Raw genomic sequence first — 26,309 nt, 5'->3', positions numbered from 1 at the left:
TCCTCATAAACAATGTTAACTTTCTGTGTGGTGTATGAAAAGACACTGATGATTTTCTTTTATGATTATGTTTTGAAGACTTTAATTTCAGTAGAGAGCTTCTTAATGTCCTTAATTGTCCAAGCTAATGAAAACTTTGCCTGTGTTAAATTCCCATGGACAGGTGCTTTCTAACTTGATATCCTAAGGATATGAGGATTATACCCACATAATATACTTGGGTTTGTACATGTGAGTGTCCCCAAGTATCTTACTCAGGAGAAAAAAAATCTAACCAGCCATGTAGGGTTCTCAAAGTTATTCTGTTCTTAGGCTGCCAAGGAAGATAAAGACTTGATTAATGTAGCAGTAGAGAGGGGAAAGGACAGGCTCTCATACTCCATGATGGAAAGAGAAGCAATGGAAATCCCAACTGCTTGGAAGCTTCAGATAGGGATTGCACCTCAGATACAGCAGGATGCAACCACAGTATTTATTATTATAGTGGTCATGATTTATCTGTTCATACAAGATTAGTGAGTGCCTTGAGGACAATCTGGGTCAAATTTTTGTTCTATCTATTGCTGTCCCACTAAAAGAGCATATTGGCTGTGAGACGACAAATGATATCTTGTCTCCGAACATATAAAATATCTCAAAACAAGTAACTAGCCACTTCAAAGACAACACTTATAGGAACTGGCGAGTATTTTTGCTACCAATACTGAACTCTGAGTTTGAGGGAAAAGGCTGACCAAAAGGACAAGACTTCTCTTAGCATAAATATGTAATGATGTTACCAAATAGCATTCTGAGCTAGAGACATGAATAGCTTTTACCTTAACTACAAAAGAAACCTAACAAACAAACCACCAACTATCTAACCAATCAACAAAAACTTTATGTGTAAGACTGTATTCAGTTTGGGGGAATATTTTTTATTTATACTGCAAGTTTTCCCATAATATAACGTAAATGACACCAAAAATTGCTACTGTGTGCTGAGGAATGCAGGGGGGATGGAATGTTTTAAAGGCAGAAAGACCTGCTAGGTTTTGAGCATACCTACGAGTTGTGTAGGTAACTGGGTTATTTGCGAGTGTTAGCAAAAAATGGAGAGGCTTCACACGTAAATAAGTAGTTATTGCTGAAAATACAGCTTTTCTCTGTTGCACATCTTTGAGCATGGTTCAATTCCCATTTAAGCATTAGGAGGATATGTTAGATTTTAGAACAGAGAAAATAGAGGACAGTTAGGTATAAAATATTGATACACTTGTATCAGCAGAGTCACGGTCAGGATTTTTCTGCTGATTTCTCAATTCAAAGTCATCAAAGAAGCAAGCACTCTGACAGTTCAAAAGGTGTGGTAACCCCTATTTATCTGCCATTCCAAGACAGCTGATTCCAGTCATTCACCTTCCCTTTCAGTGCTTATAAGGATAGTTTTCCTGTAGTCTTCATATTTTGTGCTTGTTTGTTGGCTGCCTTAGTGATAATTGTTCTGATCATCATTTTACCGAGAGAACTTCAGACAAAATTCCTCCGGAAGCTTGTAATAGGAAGCAAGGAAAGGTTACAACCATAACTTCATGGAGACATAATTTTTTGGGGGTATGTCAGTGCCGTGAAATGGACCATTGTCCTGAAGTTGTACTGCAAGAGCAGAGTTGCACTGTTCCCTTCCACAGATTCAGGGCAGAATCAGGAAGAGTGCACATGGCATGGGACAGCCATGACAGGATACTTAGTCCACAAGGCAAGATAGACCTGACTTTTTGGCACATGAGTCTAATGAGTGCACATATGACCGCATTAACTTGCTCCTGCTGCTTCCAGGTCTAGTGTTGGTGAAGATCAGCTGTCCGTGCACTTCTCTTGAGATAAACATGTATGATGCTAGCCAATTTCCCTATTCTTGCATTTCTGCCATAATACAACTCTGTATGCAGTTACAGTCCCTGGGGTGAATCCCGATTATGAGATTATTGCTACCACAGTGAAAAAATAATTGATATTATTAATAACTATTATTTATACTAATAAATGTTCAATAATAAAAATTAATTCTATTAAGCAATAAGCAAAGAATGCTGTTGAAACTTACAATTTGGTTAATGAAAACTGAAAACCCCAAATTTTATATGAAAAAAATATAGATACTCTACATTTGCAATAGGCACTCATTTCTTATATCAGAATTTACCAAATCATCTGCACATTTTTACCAAGAATATTAACATAAATCATTCTAATACCTGGCCTAAAAGTACTGCAGCTGGGACTCCTGCTTGCATGAATGCAAGTCAGTGCTTCCAGCTGCTCAGGTTACCTCAGAGATACCCAACTAGCGCCAGACCCTTCATTCCCTACCCTGAGTTCCAGTGATGCCTTTTCCTGGTCTTAAAATCAAGAGTCAAACACAGTTAGAATGGGAAAAGGGATTTTACCTGGCATTTATTTTAAAGATCCTTAGGTGCACACATCCAGGTGGAACGCACCGAAATGCACACTGCAATGCACACACACAATAGATTGAGCATAACATTATACGTCTTACTAGTTAGCATATCTATCAAAGATTCCCCTATGAGAGGCTCGAGTGAGCCCCCCCCTCCCCAAGGAGCCTTCCCCTGGATGGTTCTATCTTAGTTTACAGAATGTGTTCTGGAGAGGACCTTGGGGTCTGGGACGCAATGATCCCTACCTACAAAGCTTCTAAAATGTTTGGTCTCTTAGCTGAACAAACAAGTCCAAGAATGTAGGCAAAAAGCACTAAGAATACAGAAGTTGTAAAAAGATATAACAGGGGTATAAAAGAAAAAGCAAAAAATCATCATGGCATCACCAGGGTGGACTTATTTTCTACAGAAATGAGAGGAGACCTCAGAAAATGTGAGTAGCTTGCCTTAAGAACAGCATTCCATATCAAGCAATTCAAATAATATAAAGTCTTGCACAGTTACAGCATATTAAATATGTATTTTCCAGTCCTTCATATTGACAGGTCCTTACTGTGGCTGTGTCAGAGTAGCTAGACAAACTATAGTGGATGGGATGGTATCTGTATATCCCAGTCAGGCAGGTAGGTAAAGTAAATAAATAGTGTAGCTCAATGCCGTATATTTCTAAAATTACTAGCAGTTGTGTTTAAGAGAACTGGTTTTATTCTGGGCATTCTGTTAAAGAAACTTCTGGAGATTTTTAGGAAATGCTAGGCTTTCATACAGTGAGAACCAAGCTCCTCTTACTACATGTCTGAAACCCCTAGTCTCTTCTTAAATCTTAGCCAATTTTTTATTCTTTTCCGTACATATTATCACCTATGTCATTCGCCATTGTCAAAATAGTTGAGTATAAATAGTCACTTAATTTATAAGAAGATGTGTGCTTTAAGCAGAGCAATGTAATGGACAAGCAGAATAACCTCCTGCCATGTCATGTGTAATTTGGAAATGCCATGCAATACAATGCTTGAAATTCCTTTGATATGTACATGCATTATATAATTTTTTGTATACTCAACAGAATAATCATTACATAAAATAGACAGCATTATGGGGCAGGTATATTAAAGCCAAAAACTCAGCCCAGAAGTGAGAATTATAAATATCTAAGTTTTGTTGTCTTTCTCTGATCCTTAGGGAAAGTGTCTCAAATAATCTTTTTGAACTGACTCGCATTCATCACTTCAGAGTCACAGAACACAGAGGACATTGTATGTATGCAGGGATTCCATTAGGGGATAAACAAATGGTTTGCACCCCATAATGTCACCCAGGTTTTATGAAACAATCCTCTATATGAGGCAGCCAAAATTAAAAGCTTAGCCTGAAGATTCCTATCTATTCTTGCCTGAAAGGTGGGGACAATGATTGAGCCATCTGGTAAGATTGTTTTTTTATGCAGTAATTAGTATTTAAAAGGACTGCTGAATATGGAAAAAAAAAAAAGTAAAATGGCATGTGTTATTATTAAAAGAAAATCATTACAGCTGAAAGCTTTAGTAGTTATTGTTGAACTCAAGTACATATCCACAGCCAGTCATTATCTTTAAGAGAATGCCAGAAAAAGTGAAAAGTACAGGTTTAAACACCATTTTACACATTAGTGTTTCAATAAAAGTTAAGAGGCTTCACTACATAATAAATCCTGGACACACGAAACAGTAACAAATCTAATAATAAAACTACTAATGATCAATGATGACAAATAGTACTCAGGGTTATTATTTCAAGCAATTGTCCATGACTACTTAACCAAATTTTTAGACAAATGTTTTTGGCTCTGCTTGTATCTCTTTCCACTCCTGCTGATCTGGCATAAATGTTACTGGAGAGTAAATGTTAAAGTCTTTTCAAAGAGTCGCAGAAATTTAATGTAAAGGGCCTAATTCTCTGGTGGTGCAACCATGGAATTTTGCCAGTACAGAAATTTGGCTCTATACACGTACATACAAGCAGTTGTACACCAGGTTTTGTGTGTACAGCCAAATGCAGGATAGAAGCAATAACACATAACTAAGCCAGGCTCTCACAAGCAACCCACGTCCTGATTACAAATAGTAAATTGTCACATAGGTGCATGATTAATACAGAGCAAAATTCAGCCACATTCCAAAAATACTTCTATGAAACAAAAGCATTAACAGAAATCTTTCTGAAGAGGCTAAATTTGTCATTATTCATCATGCAGTATTACTGTATGTGTAGTGCTGGGGTTAGCAATAAAATAAGGAAGAATTATGGTATAAAACAGAAATTCAGAGCAGTTCTTCAGCAAAACAAGCAAATGTAAGAGTAAAATAAACAAAGAAAACAATGAAAAAGCAGGGTGCCACTGAGGATGTAAGCAGTATCTAGTCCAAATTCAACATGAAAGCAAGGGCATCTTCTGTAACCAAAATTTAGCTGAGAATATGGTTCAGTTGTGAACTCTGAATTCATAAAGAAATGTAGTGTCTTTTCTAAGGCAAAAGTAAAAGGTATTTCAAGCATATTCTGGACCCCTGCAAGATTCTGTTAGTCACTGTCACGGCTGGAGAACTATTGGGAAACAAACCATTAAAAATCCCACAGGGCATTTTGCTAGACATCCATATAAATTTTAGTTATGTTACTCACAATGAAAGAGTGAAACAGCTGTACAACAGGCACTTGGACAGTCCTCTTGTGTCACAGCTGGAAAGCCATGGATGCATTGGGCTGCCTTGCTGAGAGGATTAATGTGTCTTTGCAGGACTACTTTTTGTCCTGTGTCCTCTGCCTCTTCTGATCCCACTAGTGGCCTGGTGTTGAATGAGCCATTGAGCCAACACTGATGGTATTTATACATCAGAGACATGAAGCTGAAACCCTCTGCAGCAAGTTGGGGTTCAGATGTGGCTTTATTACTATTCAGTCACCTAAATCTGTCTCCTGCTGGTGACCTCCCCGGGTTAGTGGGGGCATTTCAGAGGTAAGCATCTCACAGCAGTAACATCAACAAGAACTAACATATCTGTTTGGAATTTATATGAACAAAGAGATTCCATCTTTAAAAGCCACAGAGAAAGGAATCTTTTACAACTATTTTCCTTGTGGAAGACCACATTTTTGGCCCTTTTCTTCCATGAACACTCTTCTTTCACATACGGCTTGTAGAATTTAAGAGTCAAAACAGATTGAGGAAGGATTTTCAGGCTGAGGTCTTGAGATTGTAGAATAACACATCTTGGATACTTCTCATCTCCTTCTTTCTTGCTCCCTTATATTTTCTGGAATAGGATCCTCTCCTATTTTTCAACACACATTGTTTCATCAATATAAGAGCAGAATGCCACAGCTGAGATTACAATGTTTTACCGTATTTTACAGTTTAGCCAATTCTGAACAGAAAACCTAATAAATTAACAAGGTTACACTGCACCAGCTAGAGCTGTCTGAGGCTGAGCTGAGACACAGAAACATTTCCTAAAGGAACTCAGTCATACAGAGATGAGCAGCCTTTGTTCACTGACGATTATTCTGTTTTTCCCAGAGACATTTATTAATACATAATGCAAGAGAGCCTAGGCTCACTGTGTTCTTTGCTTCCTACATGATTCCTCTGTTCCTTCAGGAGCAAAGAGAACAATCCCATATGACCTTCTTGCATTGTACACATTTAAGAAGAAATACAATCCATCTTTCTCTATTTAATCTACCCTTTCTGATTACCTGCTCATCTGATCATCCAGCAAAGATATTTAATTCCAAGAGATCAGTGCAAAGGTTTTGGAAATACCACTTCCTGAAAGTGACTTTTCAGCTATCCTTCTCTTGTCAAATTGCACATTACTCTCTAGTGATGAATAATAGGCTGTATTGTTACTCAACATATATGACAGGAGAAAAGAGTGATAAGTAATGATGAATTTGGATCATTTTGATAGGTCAAACTGAATTCCTTAGGCTTTGTGAACAATAGACTCTTTTGCAGCCATGGGTATATATCTGAAGCAGAAAAGGAAATCCTACTTTAAAGGATATTCATTGCCTATAGACAAGATACTTTCAAACCAAAGGTTTTGCAACAAAGCAAATGCAACCTTCCATAGTTAGATAGTGAAATTCTTTCATTTACTTCTGTAAATGAAATTAGTGAGACTATTATTAGAAACATTCAATTGGCTGCTGTGGGCTTGAAAATTCATTTCAGAAGAGAGAAACTAGAACAAAAAGCAGAAACTATGAATAAATTCAGAGCAAATATGACATAAAAGCCAACAAAACTTGACAAAAATACAGAACTCAAAATGTGACTTAAAGCATAACATTTTTTTAAATCACTCTATTCTATTTGCCCTCTCCGAAAAGATTTACTTCGAAAGAGTCACTAAGGTAAGAGAGAGTTCACATGTGAAATAAAAGGGCACAATAAGATCAGATTTTCATACTGCACAAAATCAGACTGAGTGGAAAGAATTGTATTTTTCCACCTAGAAGATAATTAAATCCCAGTATAACCTATCAAAAGTTGTGACGAAGTCTCTATCATTTTAAATCAAGACTGCACAACTTGATAAAAGTATTCCATTCTCAAATCAAAAATTTATTCAGTAAAGTTCTCCACCTCATATTGTACTAAAAATGAGATCCATTTCTTTAATGGACTTTTCAGGCTTTTATATCTATAAACATTGGCTTCTAATGAGATCCCTGTAGCAAATTATTCATTGACAAATTTAGTAAGATTAGTCTATATTTAGAAATGTACTAGCAGTCTCATAAGCTATTTCATATGTGGTAACACAATCCTTCCTGTGTAAGCTAGAGGTCATGCTATATAACTTACTGTTTTAAAGATTGGCTATTTGAATTACCTTACATAGAGGCATATCTCTAATTTTCCACAATATGTATCCCTTCCATGTATTTTTAAACATGTTTTCTAAAGTCTTCAGTGAACCTGACTAGGAACTCTCCTGATTCAAGACTATTTAGGTAATATAAAGGAAGTAGTGTTGCAGCCATAAAGTGTCCTTTAGTCCTGTATTTCCAAAATTTCTCTCTCTAGCTTTCATATTCTTCATAACATATTGAAATGATCCACATATCTTCAATTTACATGATTAATATAGTACAGCTGTGGAAGTCCAAGGATAGAGGTAAGAAGGAATTCTTCCAGAGTCAATATGTCCATTAGGTCGCTAACATTTCCAAAGAATAACAACAAAAAAAATTTGAGGACAAATATTATCACTTGGAATTTTCAACACTCAGAGTTTTCATCTCTCTGTTCTATATGGAAACTTGAAATACTTCAGATTCTTTTAAAGCTGTGTCTTGAAAATATATTTTTTTTACTAGGTCAATCCATTCCCATCTACTATATTTTCCTCTTTCAAGTTTTTTGTGTTTTGTGGTTTTGTGGGTTTTTTGGTTTTATTTCTCATTCTTTTTTTAAGTATGTGTCATCCCTAGGAAAAAATTCTATAAAAGTCTGAGATAATTTTAAGTCTTACGCAACGGCTTTGTTCACTGCTTGCTGTCAAGCAATGAACAGCGTGAGTTATATTTAAGAAAAAAAAATCTAATAATGTCTACAAAATATATAATAAATGAAATAGATAATAAAATTTTAGTTTGGACATTCATGACAGTAAAACAAATACAAGGATACAAATAAAAAAATACAAGGATTTATCTTCATCTCTCAAACTATAGAATATATGTATATATATTTACTATATAATTCCATACCAAGTCTTCAAGAATTATAATAATAGGGCATAGGTCAGGTTTCCCAAGGGATTCATGATCCTACACATGGATTTCTTTTGAAAAATGGAGTCCATCTACAATGTGTCCAACTAGTTTGTTTCTTCATTATCTGGTCTTACAACTGAAAAGGTTACCTTTAATATAAAATAAACCCAAAACCAATTGAATAAAAACATCAATCAAACAAACAAAAACACATATAACCAAAAGGACGAAATAAAAAAACAATCCCAAACACCCTCAGAAAGCCTCCCTTCCCCTTGTCTCTCCTGCCAGATTTTATTTTGAGATTTCTGATGCTAGATTCTTCCTTATAACTCACCAGCCCTCAGAGAATTCCCTGTCAGAAGGTTCCCAAATGAGCATCATTAGGAGATCAAAGTTTTCCAACAGTTGATCTGTTGCTTAGTTACCAACTCCCTGGAGCTGTGACTTGACAAACTGCTTTGTCCTGAACAGAAGTCAACATTTTGTCCAAAGGCGCTTCCACCTGAAAAGAGGATCATCATATTTAACAACCCATGGTGTCACCTTGGATCACCCTCCTTTGAAACTGCGGCATGGAAAACATTCCAAAAAAAGGAGGTAAAAAGACGACAGAGAGAGACACGTCCCAGATACAAAATACATTTTACAGTCTTAACATAGAGACTCATGGAGCATCTACAGTATCAAACAGAAATAAAGAGTTCTGCACAGACAGATTCACTGTGTCATATCACATTTGAGTACGAAAATTAAATTCAGCCTCCTGAAGCTCCAAATGTGAAGGACATTCAAGTCAAAAGTTCTGGCACAGACTTAACTTAAATTTAATAGAGCACTGTTTAATTTAAGATGTTAACATTAAAAAATATCTGGATGGCACCCAAGACATTATAAAGCTATGATTTGCTAAATATTCATCACTTTGTACATTCTCTAAAACCATCTTTCCCATGCAAATAATTAAGCATTTCATTTTTAAAAATTGTGTCCTGAGAATTAGCAAAAAGTCAATTCTATGTTCCCAATTCTGAATGCAAATATGGAAAAGAAAGCACTTACTACAAAGGGATCATAAAATTTTTTTCTACAGAAAGGTCAGACTGGACAAAAGAATTTTCATGTCAATTTCACCCTTTATGTTCTGCTCAATCTTCATCTTGCAAGAGGGATGAATTTTATTACTTTACAAAATGAAAGCCTATTATTTCTGCAAGTGATTCTTGATCAATAATAAATTTCCCATATAGTTTTATTTGAGGTCATTTGATATCTGAGCATTTGTCATTCTTTTAAAACTGAATTAAATAAGATTTAAAATAAAATCAAATGCCTCCTTCCAGTTGTTTGTTCATTTCTGGTTTTGGTTTTGTTTTTTTTTTTTTAAGGAAAAAACCAGTTTAATTCATCAGGAAAACTGTCAAGGAAAGAATTATGCATTATATGCATATGAACATGGATCATAACAATGCATTATACATTCATGTTAAGCATCCATATTTGATGATAAAAGAAAACAAAGCATACTAAATATTCTACACTGACACAGATCTACATATCTATACATACCACAGAATCATAGAATATCTTGAGCTGGAAGGGACCCAGAAGGATCATTGAGATATACACATAGTCATGCACAAATACATGTGTACATATATATATATATAATCTAGCATTACAGATTTGTGTGACATAAAAGAGCAATTCTCAAAGAACCCAAGACTTTAAACAGCTTCATCAGTTTTTCCATCTCCTCTCCTTATTATCTTTCTAATCCTTCACACCCCACCCAAATATTTTTAAAATATGCTTATTCTGTATAATTTACTTCAATTTCTCAAAATTTTGGTAATTGTTTTAAGGAGGCAAACAGACAAAAAACCCCACCCCACCAGAAACATTTATCTGTCTTTAAATTTCATAAAGTTTTTTCTTCCGCAGTCCTGTAGGATTCATAGGCTTCATGTTTTTCTGCTCTCCTTTTGCAGGACGAAACAATGGTGTATGTCTGAACTAGAAATCAGAGGCTTAGTGTGAAACTAACATCAAACTGCAATTAAATAGAGAAATAATGCTCAATTTTATTCAAATGAAACCCATGACATGACAAATCTCTAAACAATGGCAGCATTATCTTGAAATCAAACTGTGGTGAAATTGTCTGATTCTTTATGCTCAAGTATGCCAAGAATTCAAGAGGCTGCACTTGTAGGGCCTCCAACCTCATTGCAGAAATGAACAATTACTTGACTAAACCCAAAGTTTTACCATCAAAGAGGAGCAGATGACGGATTGCACAGCGGCATTCAACAGTCAGCATCTTCTGAGCACCTTCTCTTGTCTATGGCACAGAAGTGGCTAAATGTGAAGTGTTATAACAGAGACCCATTTGCAGGTTGACTTCTATCCAAACTGGCAATTCTCAAGCAGTTGCTACGGGCAGACAGATGCACTTCTCAGGGATTGCAAACCTTTGGAGAGCACAGTAGTACAGGATGACATCTGCAGGGGGATCTTGACTGGTAAAATGATATTCATGGGCTGTTGTGTAGTTTCTACTCAGCAGGAGGGAGAGATTTTCCAGTCCAGAAGAATGTCTTGGTTGCAAAGCTGAGATGATGCCAGGGCAAGGTAGCCCTGATGGGCTAGGGCAAGCCGCCAAGGCCGCATTCTCATGCAGATGTGAGCCTGTCACTGTGCAGTGACCTGAAACTGGTACAAGGAGAGCAAATGTGGGCCCCTTTCAGAACGACTGGTCTTGCCCATTCAACTGCTTGGAGAAATTAACTCTGAACTTTGATCATATTTCTTAGGGAAGGAAAACTGATTAAGAGCTCCCCCCCGGCACTGAGGTAAAAACCCAAAAATGTCTAAAACAGACTCAGAGAGCGGCACAGTCCATGCCATATTCTTGCACGTTTCCTGTGTAAAGGCTTCTCGTGAAAGCACAGCTTCATGTTTCGAAACTATTTTATCAGCTGTGTAGAGAAGGGAAGTTCTAACAACTGCCTACTGTAGAAACAGAGGCCATTCCATAGCATTACTAGAAAAATCTTCAGCAAAAAGCGAGTTAGGGATGAGACAGTGGCTCCCACATCCTCACTGTGATTTTGATAAACTGAAGGTGCCATTCTCTGGGGAGGAGTAGGAAACCAGAAAGCAGCGTTTCAGAGAGTGACCTCCACAAGTGTAGCAGTGGATGTGTCACAGTGCATCCCCGCACTCAGATCTGGTACTCTTTACACAGTTTGTTGGAGTAATTCAAGTTTTGGTGAGGATTCCAGAGATAAAAAGTAATATTACTGGGAGAAAAATCCCATCTTCAGCATATCTTTGTGGTAGAGTGTTCTGCACAGTATTTTCAAAACTCACACAATTGGATATGGTTCATGGAGCTGGACACGGTTCATTAGGCAAGTGCTTATAATGGCCTCCTGTTACATCTGCTGAAAGTAAAATGCTTTGATCTTGCATCCAGGAGCAGATTTTGAGACTGTCTACAATATCATGCATGCTGGTGGTAATTTACCCTTAATTTTCCCATTCAGTTTGCATTGCAAAGCAGCAGGGAGGTTGGCTTAACTCTAAATGCTGTAGTGTCAAAAGAATCAGTGGGATTCAATGCCCATATTCATGTGAATTTCTTCTCTTCATATTTGAAACAGAAAGATCCTATGTTTGTTTATTAACATGCCAGAACCCAGCAGACAGCCAAAAACTCTAGCAGCTTCCTGAATCTTTATGAAACTCCTGAATATTGATTAAAATCAATTTATCATTTTACTTATCTTGCTCATTCATTTGTATGTGCCTCTATCTGGTAAATCAAATTCCATATTAATTACTACATTAATTCATTATCACTCCCATCAGTATATTGCTAATATTTATTGACAAGCCACTTCATTTTCAGCTCTCAGTGGAGCTTCTGATACGTGGTCAACATTCTGTTGTTTAGGGGTGGTTTGATTTTTTTTCCTATCTTTTATGGGTATTCATTTTGCTGGAAAAACCCAATTTTTTTTTTTTATTATTTGTTTCCAAATCCCCAGATTAGTCTGGAACCAGAAAATCCAGGAGAGTTTTTGTTAGTTTTGTTTCTATAAAGCAGATTATTGCATGCATCTGTTGTATTTTATGTTCAAAATGGGAAACAAACTAAGCATCAGTCTGAAAGGTCACAAGATACAATGACTCTTGTTGAATAAATTCCTTTGATAAACAAATGCAGTCAAAAAAACACAAGTTGAGCCAGAAGACTTTCTTGCTCAGGAACAGATATTCCCAAGGAGTGATTTTAACCCCAAGTAAATGGCAGTCTTGATGGTTTTTTCATCATAAAGAGGACTTTCCTATCATGGCCTCCAGACTCTTCCCATCATACAGACCCTCAAATCTCATCTCAACCAACAGCAGTCTCTTCTTCAGCAATAGGGTCTCTCAGCTGGACACCAGGTGCTCACCAAAGCCACTCTGTCACTCCCCTCCTCAGCTGGTCAGAGAAGAGAAAACGTAATGAAAGGCTTGTGGGTCATGATAAGGACAGGGAGAGATCGCTCACCAATCGTGGGCAAGACAGACTTGACTTGGGGAAATTAGTTTAATTTTTCACCAAGCAAGTCAGAGTAGGATAAAGAGAAATAAAATCAAATCTTAAAACACCTTCCATTTGTGCCTCCCTTCTTCCCAGTCTTACCTTTATTTCTGATTTTCTCTCCCTCATCCCCCCCAGTGGCACAGCGAGATGGAGAATGGGTGTTGTGGTCGGTTCACCACATCTTGTATCTGTCACTTCTTCCTCCTCAATGGGAGGACTCCTCACATTCTTCCCCTGTTCCAGTGTGAGGTCCCTTCCACAGGAGATAGTCTTTCATGAATTTCCAACATGAATCCTTCACACAGGTTGCAGGTCTTCATAAACCTCCCCAGAGTGGGTCTCTTCCAGGGAATGCAGTCCCTCAGGAACACACAGCTCCATTGTGGGTCCTCTGCAGGGTCACAAGTCCTGCCAGAAAACCTGCTCCAGTGGGTTCCTCTCTCCATGAAGCCATGTGTCCTGCCAGGAGCCTGCTCCAGCAAAGACTTCTAACCTTTCATGGCCGCCTTTGGACATGTACCTGCTCTATGGGAGGGTCCCTCGCTGGCTGCAGGTGGATATCTGATCCACCATGGGCTTTCACGAGCTGCAAGAAGACAGCCATGGTCTGCACCACAGGCTTCAGGGGAATCTCTGTTCTGTGCCTGGACCAGCTCCTTCACCTCCTTCACTGACCTTGGTGTCTGCAGGTCTGTTCCTCTCACAAATTCTCACTCCTCTCTGCTGTTCTGCAGCAGCTTTTTCCCCTTCTTAAAACCATTACTGCTGGACTCATCCTTTGCCAGTGGCAGTTCTGTCTTGAAGCCAGATGTCAATGCTTTCATTGGACACAGGGGAAACTTCTCACAGAAGCCACTACTGTAGTCCCTCACTGACAAAACCCTGCCATCCAAATCCAATACACCTCCTTCTCAGCAGTTTGCAGTGGGAATTTGGCTACACTTTTCTTCCTCTCTTCTCACTAGGAGGGACTGTGAATGATTTAGATATATAAAAATATGACAGCCACTTAAAAATACATACAAACAAAATCCACCTCAACAATAAATTAACTACAATCTGCTTCATAGTGAAGGGCAGGTGGCAGAGTTAGTTTTAATAAATGAATTAAATATCTGTTCTGTAAAATATATCTTTGAAGTGCAAGTACAGAAACATGAAATATAAACCTAATGTATTCTTTTGAATTTTTCATGGTGGCTTGGAGGAAAACAAATTAAAATAAAAAGAACAATATAATTTGAAAATATTCCTTCTGGTATTGTTTCACTGGATTACTGTGAGGGTAGTAAGGCACTGGAACAGGTTGCTAGAGAAGTTCTGGATACCCCTTCCCTAGAATTGTTCAAGACCAGGTTGGGTGGGATTTTGAGCAACCTCAATGGAAAGTGTCCCTGCCCATGTCAGGGGGTTTGGAACTAGATGATCTTTAACATCCCCTCCAAACCAAGCCATTCTCTGATTCTCTGATTGTCTTCATTTCCTATGCAACTCACTGGTAAAAATCTAAACAGACTAAGACCTGTATTTTGAGTGTAGCACTGGTCTTCATAAAGTAATTAATACATTATTAATTATATCCCACAATTTTATGTCTTCCTAGTCTCCTTAAAAAAAAAAAAGACCACCAACATTAATGCATCAAATTTTAATTAAGTAAAAAAAATCTACTTAATGATAAACATCATTACTCCTGAGATATACTGCACCAATGCAAAAGGTGAAATTTTAATAATACTTAAAAATAAAAATTCGGGATCTGGGAAAGATCATTCAGCACATGACCAATGTGATTCATTTTATGACCACTAGAATGTATTCACAAACTACAGTGATGAATAGAAGCTATAAACTTGTGGGAATCAGGAGCCCAAATCTTACTTCTAAATGCTTTTAAATTCCCCCTGAGGTTATAAGCTCTTAGGGTTCAAACAGCTATTGTTGAATTCATTTCACTTTCTATAGGCATCTGAAGTTGGTAGTCTGCAACTAAGATAGTTGTCCGAGGATCTTTTTAGCAATTTTTGCCTTTCTTGGGGAGAAACTTGAATTTTTCAAAGAGCAATTGGTCCCATGCAAATATATATATGAATGGTGATACGCCTTGTCCTCTCTGAACTTCTCTGAAGGGTGAATATCTTAAACTTTGAGTATTTATTTTTCAACAGTGAGATGAATTTCCCTATGACTGAACATATACTACTACTTTAAAAGTCCTTAGGCATGAACTTGGGCAACACCACTGCAATAATTACAGTGGACTTAATTACATTGACTTTAAGCAGATTCTTGCCAAAATATTATTATTTGCCAACCCAAAATGTTTTGCTGAACTGCATCATGTTTCTACTTCAGTCTAATTACAGAGTTGTTATTATATAATGTATAAGCATGCAGTTAGTCACTCACCAGCAACTTATTTTTAAAGGACCACCTCTCTTGCAACTTAGTCAACAAGGTCTGATCCTTCCCAGCCTAATTTTAGGTAATAAAATAATACCTCTGTAGACTTGAATTACTGTCTAGAAATGCCATGTCTTTTCATTGTCTCCTGAAGAAGGTGAAAGAGGGAGAAAGCTGGGGGTACGTAGGTCCTTAATTTGGTTTTGTGTAATGCTGAACATGGATGGAGTGATTCCAGCCAAATGTCCACCTCAGGAATCACAAGAAAAACAAACACAGCTACCAAAATATATATGATAGTAAGGTGGTTAATAGGATTTCCATAAACCAGGCCTTTTATAATTTGTGCTATCCCTAAACTGCAATGCAAGTCATGAAAATTGAAGCTTCTGTCTCAGTCTTGAATTTTGTTTAAAAAAGCCCACTGCTATTTGTGCTTGCCTGAATTTGTGCTCCTGTTATGGAACTCTGTCTACTCCGCAGAGGATGTGGATCTATGACAAGTCTCATTTTGGAACCTGAACTCTAACAAAAAAAATCTTTAGTGGGTGATCAGCAGTGTTAAGTCAAGACAACTTCCTAAATACATGGGATGTGTGAGCCTGCAGATGTGATGTGTTGATATCAGTGCTGATGAGGTCAATGTTAAGTCTACCTGCTTGAGAATAAGACTGATGGAGTCAGAGCTTGTACCTGTATTTGGCATCTGGGAAAGTCAGATTGCAGTCTTACAGAGAAATGAGTGGTACCATGTAATCAAAAGCATTTCAGACACACGGAGGTTACAGGAAATGTGATTGTAAAACCATAAAACAACAAAATGTGACCACCACAGGTATAATTCTTGAAAATACATCTAAACTATCTGTTAAAACTAAATATCATTAAATTTAGCCTACTAATAAAAACAAAACTGAGTAAAAACTTTTGCAGAAAGATAACATAAATCAGAAGCTTCTGTGACTTCTGATTAAAAAAAAAGTAGTCCAGTTGTTAAATTTTGTAACCCAAATGCTCTACCATTGTGATGCAAAGCTCACAGATGAAGTCAGCACAGTGAATATTTATTACACTAGTTGTATTGGATAAAACACAGCAGTCAGCAAAAGTGATAATGATTAACTTACTTTTTGGAAAAATTATTTTAATTTTAATAAATAGGTTTCTACCAATTTCCCAGTTCTTCTCTGCCCCCTTATTTGGATCACCAGGTAAGGTTTCAGATTTTTGAAAGGTTATAGTCCAGAACAAGCGACAGCTGATCACTTTAACAAGTTAAATTAGATGGAAGAACCTGGTTGCTTCATTTCTATACGCCTGCCGAATCTCTCCCTGCAGAACCTAATGACATTGATAAATGCATTTCTTTATCAAACATTAAGACACACATTTATTTAAACAAGTACTATCCATGTTTCAAAAGTTCTGAAGGTGTTCAATTCCTTATTCTAGTTACCACTATTAACTGACTGCTACAGAAATGACCAAAATAGGTGCTGATTTTTTAAAGTCTGGCTAGAAGAAAAGAGCTACACTTATGAGCAGTGTCACACTTGCAAGGGTTAGTAACTAGAAAAACCTCACCAAGTAATTTACATTCCTGGGTATATGTTTGGACTGTGAACTCTTAGGCCAGATTATCTTGATTTCCCATTCAGAATTCTTATGCTACTTTCTGAGAACAGAGGAGGAGGCAAACATGTCTTTTTTGAAACAAATAAATGGAAAGATTAGAATTCCTTAGTGTCTGGATTTTTTTAGAAAATACAAATATTTTTGAGAGTAATTAATTGTTTCTTGGGCCCAGTAAAATCTTTACTCAGTAACAATGACTCGCTGGCAGATTAGCTTCAGTTTTTTGACCTGTCATGATTGTAATCCATATTCAAATTACACCAGAATTAATTCAGGGAAATTGCAATAGTTTCAATGCTGTAATGAGAAAAAATTTAAATCCATCATTCCAAACTGCTGTATATGTAATATTTATTCCCTATCGTTTGTTTTCCAGCAAGGAGAAAGTCCATATTCCATGTGTATTTCCACATGAGAAACAAAGTTTCCACATTCAAATGCAGCATCTGTATGTTCAGTTTTATTTTGCTAGCCAGGGTTCATTTCAAAATTATATCTTTTACAGTATTATAGAAACAAGAACATAAATCAATAGAAAACTGGAAGCATGCCTCTTTAAGTTTATTTATTTTTTATTTTTTTCTTTGTCATTGGTAGGACACTGTCCTACTTTGCCCTGTTTCTGAAATGAGCCTTGTCCTGCTGTTTCACTGCATGTTCCCAAATGAATAGAGTTACAAGATAAAAATGGAATTCCTGAATATGCCACAATGCAGAAGAATACATCTCCTTTTTAAGTTCTTGTAATGAATTTTCTAAAAATAAAACACAATGAACACAATTTTCTGAACAGTGAGAGATTTGTATCGGAATTACAATTTGAGCTATTGTACGTTTTTGCCACATTTTCCCGAGGTTTGTTACTTTTTAAACTGATTTGCATGTAGCATGAAAGTTACCCAGCTGTTCGGATGAATACATTACTTTTGGTTTTCAAACACACAAAAAAGGAAGGAAGAGTCTGTGTGTGTGAAGGAAAGGAAAGGAAAGGGGAAACAGACTGGATTATATATTATGCTTTATATATAAAGGAAATATAATCATACAGGCAAAGCAGAAAAAAAGGCAGGGAGAAATAATCTTGGCACATAAATGAGAGGTAAAAACCTTTCTATGCTGTGGAACTTACTTGTTAAGTAGAGCTTACTGAAATCTGGGAGGTGGTGAAGGACACTGTAGAAAATTAAGATCGTCTTAGCTTCAACAGTTCTGAAAGCTGGTGTTGTTGGCTTAAAGAAGACAGAAGATAAAGGTCTCTTAACATGTGATAAAGTTCTAAGGCAGTGTCTAACACCAAGTTAGGAAGCAGAAAAAACACCCTAGGCCACTATCTGCTGCAATTTTTTTTAAGGAATTCCTGCACGATTTTGCTAATCTGTTCCCAGATATTACTAACTATTTGTGCTGTATTCTAAAAATCTCCTGAGAAAATATCCTTTTTAGATTAAGACTGAATAAAATACAGATTTTAATTGTTTTTCTAGCTGGGATCAAAGCCTTATATATGTGCCCATACAAGACTTAACAAGAGTCAGGGTCCTGTTTAAAATTGATATTATTTCTGTATCACAGAATAGCTGTGACAGGAAGGAATCTCTGGAGATTATCTAGTCCAATCCTGTTCTCAAATGTTCATCAAGATCATGTTTAGTTGAGGTTTTAATATTTCTAAGGATGCAGGCTTTAAAACCTCTCTGAGAGACCTGTATATGACCTTGCTTTCAGTATACACATTCTAATTTGATTTACAGAATATATTTTTTCTAATGTTTAAAGGGAAGTAACTTTACTTCCATTTGAGCCTATTGCCCCTTGTCTTGGCACTGGACACCACTAAGAATCTTGCTCTGTCGTCTTTACCTCCTCTGGTCTGGTATTTTTACACATTGACACAATCCCCCTGAGTGTTTTAAACTTCAGGTTGAACAGAGCCATCTTTCTGTTTTGCTTTGTGAGAGAAGCTCCGGTATCTAAATTTTTGTGACCCTTTTCAAGACTCACACCGTGTCTTTCTTTATGTCTCTGGGGAGCTCAAAACTGGGCCTAGCACTACAGATATATCTCACCAGGGCTAAGTGGAGGGGAATGATCATTTCCTTCATCCTACTGGAAAGATTTCTCTTAATGAAGCCAGAGGCTGTTGACCTTTGATGCAAGGGTACATTGGTGTCTCTTGATCAGCACAGTGTCCATTCAGACAGAATTTCTGCACTACCCCCTGGGCTATATTGACTGGTCTCCAACCGGACTTTGTTTTGCTGACTGAAAGCCTTGAGCCTGACAGTTTAGTAATAGCTTCTTTGTTTCAAGGCCTGGTTTGCTGTCTTACGTACTTTGGTATCTGGCTCTGTTTTTCTTGTCCGATTCAGTCCATCTCTGTCTATTTTTCTAGACTTTGTCTAGCTTTTCTAGACTTTCTGTACTTTGTCATTTTGTTTGTAAGAATATTATGGGAGACAATTCTGAAAGGCTTGATGAAATCAAGATAAACAATGCCAGCTACTTGTCAGCCCTTGCCTACAGAGCTGGTCAATATACCATAGGAAGCTGTTGGATTGGTTAAGCACATAACTTAATAAATTCATGCAGACTAATCCCAATTTCCTTTTTGACTTTTATATGTTTGGGAATGGCTTCCAGGAAGATTTCCTCTCTCACCTTCCCAGGGACTAAGATCACAGAATCACAAAATGTTCTGAGTTGGAAGGGACCAACAAAGATCAAGTCCAACTCCGAAGTGAATGGCCCATATAGGGATTGAATCCACAACCTTGGTGTTACCAGCACTATGCTCTGGCCAACTGTGCTAGTCTCAGCTGATGCTGACCAGTCTGCAGACCTTTTAAAGATAATTGAGTATAATCTTGCAATGACAGTGACCAACTTCCTCAGGTCTCATGATTGCATCCCATTAGCTCCTATGGATGAGCACACTCCTCACGTGTGCTCAGTTTGTTTAAATGTTCCCTGACATGATCCTCCTCCACTGAGGGTAAGTCTTTCTTGCAATGGGATTCCTCACTTGACTCAAGGGGCTGAAACTGTTCAAGGCAAGTTTTACCAGTAAAGAACAGTGAGTGAAGGTGTTCACTCTTCTCCATGTGCTTTTAGAACAAATATGAAGTTCTTATGCAGAACCTAGACAGGTTCCACTTTTCTACTGCTAATTTCCATCTGATCCTCCCTTCCTCACCCCCAAGTGAAAGGGATGATTTTCTTCTCTGAAATTATGGGTAAGTTAATTCTGTAGTGAATTCATACCTCAGCAGTCCAGACACACATTTTGTATGGATGACTATATTTGTTTTTCTTGGTCAGCAGTCTCCATATGCCTGGGTATAGCACTTACTATAACAAAAGATAGCTATTAGAGATAGAATAAGTAATGAATATGAGCAGCAGTTTACTCTATGAGTCACCAATATAAGTATCTTTGATATATTAGCTTTAGTTAGCCTAAGCAGAAATTAGAGGAGTCAGGGACTTCCAAGGGCAAAAGATTAGAGGAAATGTTCCAAGTAGCCAATATGCTTTCCCCTTATTCAGATATTCAGATGATGACAAAATGTTACAATCATAATTATACCTGGATTAAGGTGAAGCACAGGTTCCCACATAAATATTTCTGAATTGTTTTTAAAATGTCACTGCTGAACTTCTGTAAAATAAGTTCTCAACCTAAAGAGAAATGTCCTTGTTAAGTGCTTCTTTGAATTTTACTTGTGGTGTTACATATACACATCCTACAGAAAATAATTTATTTCTTTCTGTACCTTTGTAATCTACACAAAAACATAAATGATTTTGTTACACATATGTTGTCATACCGAATGATTTGCCGTGTATGCACTTTTGCATTCACATTTCTTCTTTTGGCTGTTCAAGTATAATTTTTTCAGCCACTATAATGAAGATGTGGGGGTTTTCCATTTGTTCTGGTGGGCTCCTGGATTGATTGTGATTAATCACCTGACCTCTGAGGAAGAGAAAGTCAAGGTGAAAAGTGGATAATGCAGATTTGTCAATAGGATTTTTTGCTTCTTAATATTAATTTAGGATCTAGAGCTTAATTTGAGTTTTCACTTACTGGTTTCAGGTTCACATCTGGTAGGTTTAGAAGAAGAGGCAGCTGTGTCAATGGGCCATTTAAGTTTTTGATCTCAGATTAGTTGACTCCAAAACCTTAAGAGTGGAAGAAATTTTATGTAAAAATAGAAATGGGCAAGAAAAATTTTTTCCAGACAAATTTCAAAAGTTTCCCTTTTTCTTACTGAGACAAAGCTGACCTTTTCATGTTTTCAGTGAAGAAACAGCCATAAATCCAAAATAAACAGTACTGCAATAGCAACATACTCAAAAGTAGTGTTATGCCTGGTTGGCAGCTGAAAACTCATGTCCTACAAACCAGTGCAGTGATTTTATTGTTAAAAAGCAGGTTATTTTAGAGACTCTGAAAGAGAAGGGGTAAGGCTAGTGGGAATGCAAAAGAACCACTGGACTAAAACAACCATTTTTCATAGATCTCCAAAACTGAAAATAAGGATAGGAATTCTAGAAAAAGTGCACAAAGCAGTAACAGTGTCATCTTTGCTATGAATAAATTGAATGTGGTTTCTCTGGTTATGCCTAAATGTTCTCAAAAATCCCCAGCAGAGAATGCTGTAACTCTCTGTAAGATGAGTAAACTTGGGCTGCAGAAGACATTACACGTGGAGTGGAAAAGGAAAAAAACATATTAGGGTGCTCTATAACTTGACCTATCATTCTTATGTATAATCAAGATGTATCTGGACTGTGAACCTAGATCACAAAATTATTTCCAATTTTTAAAAGACATTTTCAAGTTCTACAGTTTTAGAGTTAGCCTTGAGAAGTACACAGAAATACAGATTTTCCAGGATATTCAAACATATCTGTAAAATGAATACTCCTAAAGAATAGGGTATCGATTCCTTCTTCTAGAGTCTTGAAAATATGGTGATATTAAGTAATATGGATCTAGAAAAAAAATGTGATAAGTGAAAACAGTCACAGGAACGTAAATTCCAGAGATTGATTTCCTTCTTTCCTTCCTTCCTTCCTTCCTTCCTTCCTTCCTTCCTTCCTTCCTTCCTTCCTTCCTTCCTTCCTTCCTTCCTTCCTTCGAATTGGCAATCCAGCTGCTAGAAGTGAAGGGAGAAAGGAAGAATTATGACAATCATTCTTGGATGAAAAACTAAAATTAAGATCCTAAAATAAGAGGGAGAGAGAGGAAGAGAGACAGATGGCAATAAGGGGTGTGATGAGAAATATGAGGGAAACCAGGAGATATTCCATTTGCACCTTGGTCCAGAAGAAAGAGAACCCCAAGAGGGTGCAGCTTTAATAAAAGCAGATGGACAGTTAGAAGACTCCCCAGGTCAAATGATGCTTCAGTTGTGCATATGTAGGCAACAGAAGGCATAAGAGATAAGGAAAAAGATATTCATTACAGACAACAAAATAGAATTTAAATTAACCCACTAAGGCTTACCTACCCTTGAAAAAGATGAGGGAACATAGCTTATAGGAGATTCATATGATCACCCACAGAAGCAGTATCCAAGATTGTGGGGTTTATTTTAAGATTAGCTTGGGGTTTTTTTTCAAAGTAGATCTACTATTTAGTAATCAAGAATATAATCTTTTGTTTTTCTAGAATAGCTGCACATCATTTTCATCATTGCCTTGGCCATGTAATGAGAACATCAGGGGAGATCTGACAGGAAGTATTTTGCTCCTAACTGAGAAGCAACAAAAGGGAGCAATGTAGTCTTCCCAGTGGCCTCTCCACCCAAAATGTCACATGACAGTCTCAGGATTAGGCCATGTTTTCTTTGCTTGTTTCCCAGCAAGTGAGTCTGAGGACCAGTAATGCCTCAGGTAATGCCTCTCATCTGTAATGTTATGCTTCAGGAGAGAGATTCTGACAAACTTATCTGGTACCACTATGGCAAACTGCAGGTAGCAACCAAATAGCTCTTGTATTCAGGAATGCCAACAAATATCTTTGGAGTGGAAAATGTAAAATGAAAGGGAAAAATTAGAAAGAATAGTAATAAGAGACGTAGCAGGGTAGAAAGAATCAAAACTCTAACACAGGACACCAGAAAAATTATCCATATGCAAACATTTGGAACAAAATAAGGTACAATGAAGGAAATATTATTGGGAAAGCAAAGGAACTGAGGGTATCTTCACCTTCTCCATCTATCTTGATTGCCTTTTTAGGATAAAGGAAAGAGCTGAGACAGTCTGGGGTTTATTAAAATCCTCATTCAATTTTCCTTTGTTAATTAAGAAAAATCAAGGAAGAGATACACAAGCTCTATTTGATTAGAAGTATTTATGCAACTTTATGTCCTAACAGATTGCATTTCAAAGTCATCCGCAAAGTCATGAGTGCTTTAAAGTAGTTCTCTTCTGATCTTTTAGATTCAATTATTCAGACTTTTTTTTCTGGAGATGCTAACATCACATCACATGCAGAGTCTGTCTCATATTTGTCCAACATAGTTTATAAGACAAGGCTTTAACCTGGAACATTTAAGCAGTTGTGCTTTGCTTTTATGCAGCAGCCAGACATTCAAGCTGTCATCTTCATTAGCATCAATTCTCTTGTGCTCCTGAATCCCAAAATCTTTCTCTGCAGTATCTGCTCCTCCCAGTGCTCTCCACAGATGAGTAAATTTTCACTAGATAAAGAGACTAGTACATTCAGGACTAGATCCTAAGCATTATCATCTCTTCAGTCCCTTCTTCATATTTAAATAGATAGATAAATATCTCTTAGGTACTTATCTCCTCTTAAGTAGGTAACTCTTCCTTTGTTACAGTGGGTAACCAAAGTGTCACACAGAGAGACACGCATGTTTTATCAGTAAAGTATATAAGCCTGCCTAAAACGTAAAAGATCTACTTTATACAGCCTAAACTTTAAAATCATGCCCAGCAGTTATGCCTGCTCCCTTATCACCTTTGCAACTCCTCCTGTGTCAGTGTTATTAATTTTCCCGCTACATTAATTTACCCACAATTAATTACTAATTTTAAACAGATTCTTCAGTGCCATCTATACATTGTTGTGAATTTAGGGTGTCCAGTAGGTTACGCGTGGGTAGATAATTTTGTCCCCCTAAGCAGATATAGAAATATGTAATAAACTTCATTGACATGCTCACAGTAATTTATTTTCTCTTTCTGTGCAATTATAGGATAAAAGCAGTAGGATCAAACTTTTACTTAGGTATAACTGAAGGTATAGTTAATCTTACAGATGTATTTAACATTCAAATTCCTCTGTCATAGCTATGGCACATTTTTTCTGTGCAAAGCACCTGTCTCAGATACCTGTGGAATTAATATTGAGTAATTACTCAGAAATGCAAAAGCCACAGTGCCTTTTTCACTTTTACTATAGGGATACCAGCCATGGATTCACTTGGGAATTATTAACCTTCCTCATTTAGTGTATAAAATGAAACCAAGAGATAACAAAACCTTGGAATACTTTCTTGAGCCTGGCAACAAGCACTATGCTGAGCTTCTTTTATCGTAAATCAGCATAACTCTTTGTTTACTTAAACTTGCTGACATTTGCGTCCCCAGCTTGTTAATGTTCCAGAGGTGACTCTCAGAGCTGCAGTGTGTTTCAGCTTTTAGCAAGGCACCTGGGTTAAAGTCAATTAAAGAGGAGATATTCAGCAGGTCTTCAAATCAGACCTAAGTATTAGAACCATTCAAGAAATGTATGCTTTTATCTGAAAGCTGGATTGAAATATAAATATTTCATTTTGGGTCATTTTTTCGTTCTGGTTTGTATAATTCTTTTTCCTTTTTGTTGAAAAGAAAACCTAATCACTTGGGGCTCATGCAAAATATTTTGTTCAGTCTGAAACAGAATATTTTATTTTGGCATATTTGAAATAAAAGACAAAAGAAGCAACATTTTAGACACAGAAAATGTATCCTAATTTTTCATTTTTGTCTAATAACCCAGTTCTCAGGGGATTAATATAAAGTTATGAAATGCACAGGGTCAAGACCTTTCTTGATGTAAGGATCTGACCATTCACAGCACATAAAGCAGTCTCAAATATTTTGGTAGATGTAGCTCTCCCTCAGTCTTTTCTGTCAGAGCCATGATATTCTGCACAGACTATTTAAATATTCATGGAACAAGAGGATAGCATAAAAATGACTTCATGGCCTGCTTTTTCAGGTGTTCTTCTGGGCAGGATACATTAATTCAAATCCCTGCTCTGAGTCATCCAAAAATAGAACTGCGAATTTGAAGGGTTCCAGCACCTCATTTTTTGGGGAAAAGAGGCTTTGTGTAACTGGATTTTATGCCAAATGCTTATAAGCTGTCTTCACATTTCAGAATGCTCTGTCACTCTTATTTGGGACAATAAAAATTTGTCTCTGAGCTGTGTTTCTCAGTGAGGGACTGATTTATTGACATTGTAATATCCAGCTATACTAGGTATCTTTAATAAAACATATATACTGAAAAGAAAAGGCATCAGCCAATGAAGAAGTTATTCTTACTTATCAAATATCATAAAAACTTGATAATACTAAAATTTTTCTCAGTCTAAACAATTAGTACTCCAGTTTTCTTTTTTCTTTTTTTTTCCTCCTTTATATGGTATTTTAAATAATCGTCATGTAGAATAAAAGAATAAGTCCTTCTAATCACATCCAACGCTGACTCTGTTTCAAAGGAAGAAATTGTTCTGAAGCTCTCTGTAGAGGTCTGAGGCAGTGTTTGAAAAACATAGTTTTAAGTAAATGCCCAAGATGTGTATATTTTGGCACTTTGACTAATGTCAAATATAATTCTACACAAGTTAAGGAAATTGCATTTGTGTGCATGCAAGAGAGACATGTTGCTACAGTGGACCTCATTCTATAATCTCTGGGACAAGGAAAATATGCACTGGGATCTGATGGGGAAAAAAGGCAACTTTGAAACTGAAAGCATCAGAAAGTAAGGAACAACAATACCTGGAAGATATTCCACTCCACCAGACATTAGAGGTCTTCATCAGTAGGACTGTCATAGAGCTTTGCTGCCTCTTGAAGTCAAGACTTCCTGGTAACTAGAGGAAAGAATATTTTTTTGGAAAATTAGCTCTTTGGCTGAGCAGTTGTGAGGAAGAACAAAGTCCCTGACAAGAAGTGGCTTAGATATTTTTGTAAGAGTGGTAAAGGACTGTTGCACAGGTCCTCAGGTACCCGGCTTCCTTAGCCATCATCACCTGCTTTGTTGGAAAAGGATCCTCAGATGAGACTGTTCATCTCTGCTGTGCCAGAGGACGGACTTCCTTCCTTCCTTCCTTCCTTCCTTCCTTCCTTCCTTCCTTCCTTCCTTCCTTCCTTCCTTCCTTCCTTCCTTCCTTCCTTCCTTCCTTCCTTCCTTCCTTCCTTTCTCTCCTCTCCTC

The 26,309-nt window shown here is 37.0% G+C and overlaps 1 long non-coding RNA gene across 1 annotated transcript in view; it reads right to left on the bottom strand.

Moving 5' to 3' along the window:
* Positions 1 to 25,957, bottom strand: part of LOC120411758 — a 62,971-nt gene extending 37,014 nt beyond the window's left edge. Inside the window, exons 1-4 of the long non-coding RNA XR_005604272.1 lie at positions 25,873 to 25,957; positions 20,933 to 22,007; positions 17,975 to 20,821; positions 8,545 to 8,712 (exon numbers count right to left, since the gene is read on the bottom strand). This is a non-coding gene — a long non-coding RNA (uncharacterized LOC120411758). The remainder of the gene's footprint in view (positions 1 to 8,544; positions 8,713 to 17,974; positions 20,822 to 20,932; positions 22,008 to 25,872) is intronic.
* Positions 25,958 to 26,309: the final 352 nt, after the last annotated feature.

Source organism: Corvus cornix, chromosome 3, assembly GCF_000738735.6.
Source record: "Corvus cornix cornix isolate S_Up_H32 chromosome 3, ASM73873v5, whole genome shotgun sequence".
NCBI lineage: Eukaryota > Metazoa > Chordata > Aves > Passeriformes > Corvidae > Corvus > Corvus cornix.
Note: the sequence above shows the minus strand (reverse complement) of the source record. Positions and strands in the feature narration are given on the sequence as shown.